This window comes from Camelina sativa, chromosome 20 (genome assembly GCF_000633955.1).
Source record: "Camelina sativa cultivar DH55 chromosome 20, Cs, whole genome shotgun sequence".
Taxonomy (NCBI): Eukaryota; Viridiplantae; Streptophyta; class Magnoliopsida; order Brassicales; family Brassicaceae; genus Camelina; species Camelina sativa.
This window is the reverse complement of record NC_025704.1, coordinates 13,357,299-13,368,501: the sequence shown is the minus strand read 5'-3', so window position 1 is coordinate 13,368,501 and position 11,203 is coordinate 13,357,299.

Genomic DNA, 11,203 nt, shown 5'->3' with positions numbered 1-11,203 from the left:
GTTCTACATGCATGCAAACAATATAAGCAACTTAAGCAAGTTAATGCCACAAGTTCTGATATGCATGCAACCGTTTATGATTTAACCATTCAAATCCCTAAGTCCAATTTTACATGCAACCATTTCGATTTAATCATCTAAATCCCAAGGTTCATTTAAGCATGTTCTAACCTCGATTAAAATTATGCAATACATTGCAAAATACTTAATCAATTAATCGTGCATGAAACCGGTTTTTAAACAAGAATAAATTCAAGTAAAAACTAGGTTCGATCATGCATGCAACTATTTCCAAATTTAAGCATGTCCAAATTTACTTAAAATGCATCCAATTTAAACCGATTATACATGCGTCTAACCTACATGCATTACCACATAACTCACCTCTTTCACGCGTCGATGGCTACCATATTCCACCACACCACTCGATCAGACAGTCTTCGCGTCGACAGCATCCCGCTTCTTCGATCGTTCTCGTTCTCGACTTTACTTGATCAAAACCGCGTCTTGCTTCACTTTTCTTTGATCAAAATCGCAAGTATTGTCTTGCTCTCGGTCCCCTTCAACACTATCACCGCTTCTTCATCGATGGTTTGTCGACAGCGCCTCCTTCTTTTCTCGATCTCTCTCGACACACTTTCTCGGTCTCTCTCGAACTCTCTCTCGGCTATACTCGACACTCTCTTTCTATCTCTCGGAAAAGAAGAGCTTTTGAGTGATTAAGTGAGATGACAGAAAATTTGCGGAAATGAGCAAATGAAGAGCATTCCCTCTCTATTTATAGGCTCGAGCTCTCCCTCTTTTCCCTTAGTGCTTCTTGACAAGTCGCTTCCTCATGTCTTGCATGTTGGGCGTGATTAACACCCTCCAATCGTTAATCGCCATTAATCTCACTAACTCCACTCTATTAGTGCATGTAAATTATTTTATTAGTGCATGGGCATGCACGAAATCTGATTGGTCAGATTTTTGAGAAAAATAAAAATTTCCCATTTTTCCTCGGCCCAACTCGACTCTCGGTCGAGGTTTCTCGGCACTCCTCGTCTCTCGTCCGACGTTTTTCGGTAAAACCCGTCTCTCGATCGATGTTTCTCGACAACATTCATCTCTCGGTCGACGTTTCTCGACAACACCCGTCTCTCGGTATTTTTTCGACAACTTTTCTCGACTCCTCGGACAATTTTCTCGACTCCTTGGACAATTTTCTCGACCATGCCCAGACTTCTCGATTTTCTTCGGTCATCTTGATCTCTCCCCGGACATTACCCAAACATCTCTTGGACGTCTCGGTATTCTTCCTCGGTATTTATCCGACCCTTCCATGGATGCCGTTTCCGCATAATCTGATAATTTTTTATTGGTTTTAAGGCCTCGATCTCACCTCCGGTCACTCCAGTCTCAGCTCGGCCATTCCCCGACCCACAAATATTTTCTCGGACTTCTTCTGGTCGTTCTTCCTTGTTTTATATCTTCTTTCTTTTGAGGTCTCTCCCGAGTCATTTCCTTGAATTTTTATTTTGGGATTTTTACCCTTGGTGAGGGTCATTACATTCTCCCCCCCTTATAAGAATTCGTCCCCGAATTCTCACGCCTTCTCCTTCTCTCCTTGTGATGTCGTTACTCTTTAACTTAGGTGTCATTGCCCTGCGATTACCATTACGTCGATATCTTTATTGGAATTTTCCTTGGTAATTTCGTCTCCAAAATCCCACTTCACACTTAGTCCACCATTGGTTATGTTTTTGGAAAGCTTCTCCATTTCCAGCATTTACTTAACTCCTCACAACCTTTACGTTTCTCAAATACTAAGGCTTTTGCCTTGTTGCACCATGACTTCTCCACCACTTAACTTCTTTGATTCAATGCTTCTCTTTCTTCAGCTTGTTCCTGACTCTTCTCTCCTCCTCCAATTCACAGCTTAATTCACTCCATCATCTTGATATGCTCATCATACGAGTTGTATTTTCTCCTTTATTAGCCACAATACTTGCTTCTCTGGTTCCTCTGACTCCTTTATCCTTCCACGCCTTAGGATTTTATCTCCTTTCAATTTCTTCGGCTTCGTATAGCTTCTCTCAAAATTACTTTGAATTTCTTCTTCAACTTCCACACCAATGAAATTTATCAAATCCAATTTTTACCCAATTCTTGCCTTTTAGCATATTAATGCTTCTCCGTTGCTGTCTATTATTTTCTTGCACCCTCTTTGTCTACTCGTAGACTATTTTCTTCTTTTATGCATTATCTTCTTGCATCCTCTTTGCCCTACTCCTTGGTCCACGCACTTTTCTTTGCACTTGCTTGGTCATGTCTGGTTTGACCTTTTTAATTTGCCACTGTCGATTGATTTGCACTACTCTTTTGTTCCTTCAATTTCTTTGAGTTTGCCTAAATCTTCTCCATCATTCCTTTTTTTTTTTTCTCCTTCTTACTATTATTAACCCAAACTGGCTGCCCTGTCCTGATCGAACTCTCTTGGACTTTCTTGAGCTTCCTCTCTTTTGTCTGATCGCGTTTTGTGGTGTCTTATGTGAATCCTCATTGATTGCGTGAGAGTCAATTATGCAAATAATTAACTATGCAACCTATAAAACTCAAGCAACAATCAAAGCAAGTAATTCAAACAAGCAAAGATTAGCATGCAGTTAAATAGTACCACAAACAACACAATTACGGCTAAAGAACACAAGTACTTTTACACAAGACAACAAGGTTCTACACCCACTAGCCGATAATTCTAAGGGTTCGGATCCTAGACGAAACGACAAAGGTTATGTCTAGAAATAACAACAAAAAGATTACTATCCAACCCTTACACTTACACCCAAAAAGAACTTCCCTTACTCCCCAAAGTCCTACTGGTTCCTAAGCCTAGTACACGCTTCACACGTGCACACGCACTCCCTAGCTGGCTCATCAGGTGGCGGCTCAGCGGGAGACTCGGTTGAGGTAGAGGCAGCAGACATCGAGGTTTCAGCTTGGTCCTTCGGGTTCTCTTCCACTCGTTCAATACGTCCTATCGGGTTCTCCCCCGTCTCCATATGTCAACTAGCTGAAGATATTGTCTCTCGCACAGCTCAATATGGGCAGTTGTAAGTGTAATGCTCCACGCTTCCACACTCCGCACATACAATTCGTGCTGGGATTGGCAAATGTTGTGGTTTCGTTCTCCAACAATGGTTGTTGAGGTGCCCCGGCATTCCGCACGAATCACACGGCCTAGTATATCTCATAAGATCTGGGTTTGGGCAGCGATAGGCAAAGTGCCCTCGCATTCTGCACCACTCACACTCCACGTTCGTAGGGTCGCACATGCGCCTCAGCTCCGTCCTCCAACAATGCCTTGTCCAATGCCCAATTCCCTTGCACAGTTCGCAATAAGGTGTGTTCCTCATGTGGACTTGGTTCGGATAAACCACTCGCTTACGAGCAGTGGCTCTCACTCTCAGCCTGCCTCTCGGTTGAAAGGTCACTGGCCGCGTCTCTGGCTGCTCTCTTGCCTGAAACTCCTGATACGACATTCTCGGCCTCTTCAAGTTCGCACTACTCTCACCAATCTCGAGCCTCACTCGTTCTCGGTTCTCCCTCCTTAACTCATACATCCTCGCGATCATCTCGTTCAGCATCAATAGAATTCTTGCAACCGTTTCTGGCCTCTCCTCTGCCGGTTGCTCTCCACTTGGACCTCCGGTCTCGGGTACAACTCTGGCACCACTTGCAGCTCCTTCTTCCTCCGGCACATACACGTCCGTCAAGAAGTCCAATATCTTATCAATTGCCTCCGGGTACTCCCTCATATAGTTTTTAGGGCTGATATCCTCGCCCTGATCCTCCAATAGATCCAACAATAACTTTTGTAATTTGTCAGCGAGCTCCACCTCCGCCTCTCCATGATCTCCCACAGGGACAGTTTCAAACTTCCCTTGCGCATCCATTCGCACTTGAAGGCGACTTGGCTCACCAATCTCCAATACGATCGTCTGGTCATCTTGATCAGCTTCCAACTCCTCCGTTTCCTCTAAACACTCAGACGGATCGGTCTCGATAGACCAGTTCGTGTTGTCAGCATCGAACACCCCGTCCTCATCCCAATCATTCGAATCATTCGGCCCTTGGCTGTTTTCTGATTCCGTCGACAAAAACCCATTGTGATGCCCACAATCCTCATGCCTCGGCCCCTCACTCCCTAAACCGTCTCCGCAACCTGAATCACCTAAAGACATCTAAAACCCACAAGAAACAAGGTAAGATGCTTAGTCCATTCTAAGGTTCAACTTAAAACTAGACAAGCAAACAACCGGATAAAAGTTTTGTGTTTTTGCGACACATTTACTCGATAAAACCTTGAAATGCACAAGTGCTCGCGGGTTCGAAAACACCGCTCTGATACCACCGTTGTAACGCCCCCGAACCGTTCTATGACCACGAAGGCCATCGGACATCCACGGGACGCCACTTGCAGAATTGCACCGAGGTGATCCGGTCGAGGGACGGAAGCTGCAGACTTCCAGACCGGTCCTCCCTGGCACAACTCCACCCGCAACCGAGGTTACTTAGGCTTTGCAACCCTCGTGGCCTAGTGCGTTGTGTTAGCCCGGACAAGGCCGAGTGTCATTTGCAACTTGCCATGTTTTCTTGAAAACCGTATATATCACTTTAATAAAATAATTCATCGAAAATAAATCATTAAAGCAATATAAAAAGATATTCAAAAAATTTATACATAACCATTAAAGCAATATAAAAAGACAGTCTTCGCGTCGACAACTTCCCGCTTCTTCGATCGTTCTCGTTCTCGACTTTACTCGATTAAAACCCCGTATTGCTTCACTTTTCTTTGACCGCTAACCGCTTCTTTCTCGATAACTTTGATTGCGAGTAGCGTCTCCTCTTGATCTCCCTCGATCGCAAGTATTGTCTCGCTCTCAGTCCCCTTTGACACTATCACCGCTTCTTCGTTGATGGTTTCTCGACAGCGCCTCCTTCTTTTCTCGATCTCTCTCGACACACTTTCTCGGTCTCTCTCGGCTATACTCGACACTCTCTTTCTATCTCTCAGAAAAGAAGAGCTTTTGAGTGATTAAGTGAGATGACAGAAAATTTGCGGAAATGAGCAAATGAAGAGCATTCCCTCTCTATTTATAGGCTCGAGCTCTCCCTCTTTTCCCTTAGTGCTTCTTGACAAGTGGCTTCCTCATGCCTTGCATGTTGGGCGTGATTAACACCCCCCAATCGTTAATCGCCATTAATCCCACTAACTCCACTCTATTAGTGCATGTAAATTATTTTATTAGTGCATGGGCATGCACGAAATCTGATTGGTCAGATTTTTGAGAAAATTAAAAATTTCCCATTTTTCCTCGGCCCAACTCGACTCTCGGTCGAGGTTTCTCGGCACTCCTCGTCTCTCGTCCAACGTTTCTCGGTAAAACCCGTCTCTCGGTCGACGTTTCTCGATAACACTCGTCTCTCGGTCGACGTTTCTCGACAGCACCCGTCTCTTGGTATTTCTTCGACAACTTTTCTCGACTCCTCGGACAATTTTCTCGACTATGCCCAGACTTCTCGATTTTCTTCGGTCATCTTGATCTCTCCCCGAACATTACCCGAACATCTCTTGGACGTCTCAGTATTCTTCCTCGGTATTTACCCGACCCTTCCGCGGATGCCGTTTCTGCATAATCTGATAACTTTTGATCGGTTTTAAGGCCTCGTTCTCACCTTCGGTCACTCCAGTCTCGGCTCGGCCATTCTCCGACTCACGAATATTTTCTCGGACTTCTTCTGGTCGTTCTTCCTTGTTTTATATATTCTTTCTTTTGAGGTCTTTCCCGAGTCATTTCCTTGAATTTTTATTTTGGGATTTTACCCTTGGTGAGGGTCATTACAATCAATTATACGATCATCTTGGTACAAGGCTGATAAAGCAACATTATCTACCCACATCAGAACTAAACCACCACTCCGACCACGGGGGGGGTTGAGTTACAGCATTATTAAATCCTTATACATAAGCAAAGTCATAAACAATAGGACAAGAGTTCAGAGTTTCACACAAGAAAAGGACATGAGGTTTTAAAAATACGACATAAACGTTTTAATCTACATTGAGTCAGCGGGGAACAGATGCCCTGACAGTTCCAGGAGACTACTCTCATGGAGGCATTACGGGAACCGGCCCCCCGCGGCTCCGTTCGTCATCTGACCGCTGCAGGATCCCTCGGATTCCAACCTTCCTTGTTTCTTGATCTGACACAGGACCGCCAGATCTTCTTGAGCTTCACATTGCTGATAATAGAGTTCCATGTCCGACTTCTTCCTCTTGGTTGCATTGCCAATCGCTATCTCGCAAGCCATTATGTCCGAAGCTTCACCATTTGATGCAATGCCCTTTCCCTTATTAAACTTCATTAGTAGGTATCGAAGTCTCTCTGCAGTTAAGTCAATATCTTCAAAGACACTTGGAGAAGAGGATCCATCCGATTCTGATATCAAGAACTCCTTAGACTGACTCATCTTTTGGAGTCCAGGAATGTAACTGTCTGGGGCGATTGTCTGGAGAGTGTTTGTTGGAGATTCGAACATGTTAGCAGTGTAGTGGTGATGGTGATCTTGGTCATCAGGATCATTGTCACTCGGTCCATCGTCATGTGCTGGATCATCATTTGGTGGATCATCATTAGGGAAATCATCGTGGTTCAGAGGACAGTCCTTTGCATCATGGTTGAGCATACCACATTTGGAACAGAAATTCTTTAGACGCTCATAACGAAACTTTAGCATTGTGTTTTCTCCTCCAGCGAATTCAAAGTTCCTCTGGAATCTTAAAGGCAAGTCTACAGTCCAATTAACACAAATCCTAGCAAACTCTACCAAATTTCCATTCTCATCGAAATCAACATCCACAACAGGGCCTATCTCATTCCAATGTAATTTACCATAGCGGATGTGAGTTACTGTACCGGTATGTCACGCACCTGAATCCAGAAAGGGATGAACTTCAGTTCTTCATCTGAAATGTTGGGGTACCAGCAGTGAGCGGTTATCATCCAGTCATTGAATGTCCATGGACCGCGACGAAGCACCAGGTTCAGAGTTTCCTCTGTTTTGAAGATGAAAAGAACTTTGCCATTTCCCAGGATACGACCACGGCAAGAGTCCGAGAAACCCCAGATTTTGGGCATTTGACTTGTGATAGCACGGAGATTCTGTTTCTTTGGATTGAGAATCGTGACAATCAAAGAGAAACGATTCGCATTAACTGCGTTACCACACAGTTCTGGTGGAAGGGGGATTGGGGCATCATTGATACCCAAATCGAGATTTTGCAAATTTTTGCGGATGTAATCACTCATGATTCTTTGTCTGTAGAAGAAAGGGATGGGTGAGAGAAGATTTGGATGTGGCAATCGCTTCATGTGCAGTCGATATTTATAAGGTCGTTGCCAGGTTTTCCCGAGCAGTTATCGAACGAGAAAAATGGGAAAAAACTGTTACCAGTTAACTGTAACAGATTAAAACCGCCAAAACAATTCCAATGAAAAGGTTTGTTTGTCGGATAGAGACTCCAAATCGGAGAAGGAGGAGGGCGAATTCAAAGAAGAGAATCACCCAAAAAATCGCCATCAGAGCGAAAGGACGCCATGTGAAAATGTATTATTTTGTAAATACACATTAAGTTTTATTAAATTTCTATATTACTCTAATCATTTCTAAAATTTTAGTTAGATGATAGAATAATATTGAATATTAGATATAAAAAAATATAAAAAATAATATTCAAATTATTTAGATTTAACATAAAATGAAAAATTTGTTTTAACAAACAATGATTTGTTAGCTATTGATGAAGAGACAAATATATAGAGAGTTCAAAAGATATGACTATTTAAATAGACACACCTATTAGAACGAAAAGTTGTGATGAAAAAATATGAATAAAATATAGTGAAAAGATACAACTCTACAATGAACAAATACAAATGTTTGAGTTTTTTTAAAAGAACAAATAAAACTATTTTTTTTTTTTTAAAAGTACTACGAAAAGTCGCAACTGTTGTTCTCATTTATTCAGATTATTATTATTATTATTTAAATATTAAAATATTTTTTTAACGGAAAGTTAAGATAAACATACACAACTGTAAATTCAATATTAAGTTGTATAAAATTTCTCTATTGCTATAATCATTTCTAAAATTTTAATTAGATTATAGAATATATTCAATTATCTAGACTCAACATAAACTGAAAAATTTGTTTCAACGAACTTGTTAGTTAGTGATAAAGAGACAAATATAAAGAGAGTTCAAAAAGCATGACTATTTAAATAGACACACCTATTAGAACGAAAAGTTGTGATGAAAAAATATAAATAAAATATAGTGAAAAGACACAACTATAAAATAAACAGATACAACCGTTTGAATTTTAAAAAAAAACAAATAAAAACATTTTTTGACGAAAAGGTACTACGAAAAATTGCAATTGTTGTGTCTGCACTTGATTATACCTACAAACTCATATAAACTGCTTTTAAATAAAATGCATCTTTATTACCATATTCAAAAGTCAAATCCAAAAGCTCATTATATAATCCATCTAACTCTTGGAAAAAGATTCTATGTATAAAATTAACTAAAAGTTGTAAATTAGATTCATCATTCCAAAAATCTTTTGTTAAATCAAGAATTGGAGGAATCTCTTTACTTTTAAAAGAATGAATGCTAGAGAATAATTTAGAGAGCTGTAAAAACTGTTGAGATTGAAATTTTATATTATTTGGTGTCATGGCAAAAAAAATGAAACAGTTCAAACAGACAAATATATATAGATTTCAAAAGATACGAATATTCGAATAGACACAACTCTACAATGAACAGTTACAACTTTACAAAAAAAACCGTTACAATGAACAATCGCAACTTTGTGTAAAACACAAAATTTAAATTTACTACAGATTTTTATAAAAATTATCCAAAAAGTACGATTGAAAAAACACAACTTTTGGTGGCATTTATTCGGATTGCTATTATATATAGGTACTTTCATTAATTTTTTATATATAAAACTAACTAAAAGTTGTAAATTAGATTCATCATTCCAAAAATCTTTTGTTAAATCAAGAATTGGAGGAATTTCTTACATTTAAAAGAATAAATGCTAGAGAATAATTTAGAGAGCTGTAAAAACCGTTGAGATTAAAATTTTATATTATTTTGTGTCATGGCAAAAAAAAAAACAGTTCAAAAAGACAAATATATAGATTTCAAAAGATATGAATATTCGAATAGACACAACTCTACAATGAACAGTTGCAACTTGACAAAAAAACCGTTATAATGAACAATCGCAACTTTGTGTAAACACACAATTTAAATTTTCTACAGATTTTTTGAAAAATTATCTAAAAAGTACGATTGAAAAAACACAACTTTTGGTGTCATTTATTCGAGATAGATTCTTCATTCCAAAAATCTTTTGTTAAATCAATAATTAGTGGATTTCTTGATTTTTAAAAGAATGAATGCTAGAAAATAATTTAGAAAAATGAATAAACCGTTGAAATTGAAATTTCAGTTGATTTTGTGTCATGGCAAAAAAATAAAAATAATTCAAACAGACAAATATATATGCATACGTCTATTTCAAAAGATATGAATGTTCCAATCAACACAATTTTACAGTAAACAGTTGTAATTTTTCATAAATAACCGTTTTAATAATCCATCACGAATTTTCAGAAAATATCCAAAAAGTACGATTGAAAAAACACAACTATTGATCGCATTTATTCGGTTTGTTATTATTATATAGATTTTCATGCTATAAAATAAGAAATAGCAGAATTACATTTTGATTTGAAAAAAAAAACATTTTATACAAAGCAATAAAGAAGCAAAACAAGTAGTTAAATATATAAGATGTCAAAAAGGAGATCCATTCCATTCCACCATATAGTATCGATGTTGCTTCATCAATTCGTCACCCATGTGATATGAACACATGGTGTATATATGTCATATGTGTGCAACTTGTATATATATATTTATAAGGGAAATAGACGTATGCATGATAACATTTTGTCGACAATGTAGGTGATTATAAATAGGTCATATGTCTTTAACAACAACAAAAGCAATATATATACACATGCATTAATGAAAGGAATGATTCGTTAGTTGTTAAGACATGAATGGTCGATCTAGTCGGTAGTTGTTATAAAAGTATTGAATTCAGAGAATTAGAGAAACAATATAATTATTCTAACTAAAGAACGCTTTTGTTATTACAATTTCAATTTCAAAAGTTTGTTATTTTGTCGTTCATTATTCATTTTTGCTTAATATCATATTAATTTCTACCGTCAGAGACTATTCAAGCTTTATTGTATTAATCTATTTTTGGGTCCATGTCCTGAGTCGGATAAGATATTTAACAATATGTATGTCGATGAATAAAAAGTGAAGAAAAAAAATCTTTGTGGGGGAAAAGGTCGACTGGTCAAAAGAAATTATAAATTAAAAAAAAAAAGTTACAAGAAAAGGGAAAAAGAAAGAAGAAGAGTTCATATCAGTAGGGCATGACGGATCAAATACAAAGTTAAACTTTATCCTCTAATTAATCGTTAAACTTTTCCGACGTGTGTGATGGAATATGACATAAACGAAAAAAGTATATCAATTGAAAAAAAAAAGGGTAATAAATATGACGTGAGAAAACATTTTTCCTTAGCCTAAAAGAAAGATATTGCCATATCGGTCAGTAGACGATTCCAGACATTCGTGATTCGTGCGCGGTGCATCTAAATGGGTTGGCCCTGCCATGCACGTGGATACTTTTTAACTGCATGACTAAATCAATATATTACATCATTTACATTAACATTTAAATGTTAGCTGCATGCTTCCACAATTTTCGCCTAACGGATTCTAACAGGTCAAATAACATATAAATTGGTCTCCTTCGATTATTTGCATGTGTAAAGAAGACTTGAGAAAGCCACGATGTCTCCTTGTGTGTGACTCAATTTGCTCTCACCGATTCAAAAAGCGTAACGTACAATCTGATTTTGATTTTTTCTTGTTTCATGCATGTTCCAATTAACTAGGAAACATATCTTATCTTCCTAAACATTTATAGATATCTGTTAAAAATTTAAAATCAGGCTAAAAAAGAAGAGAGAAAAATAAATAAATAAATA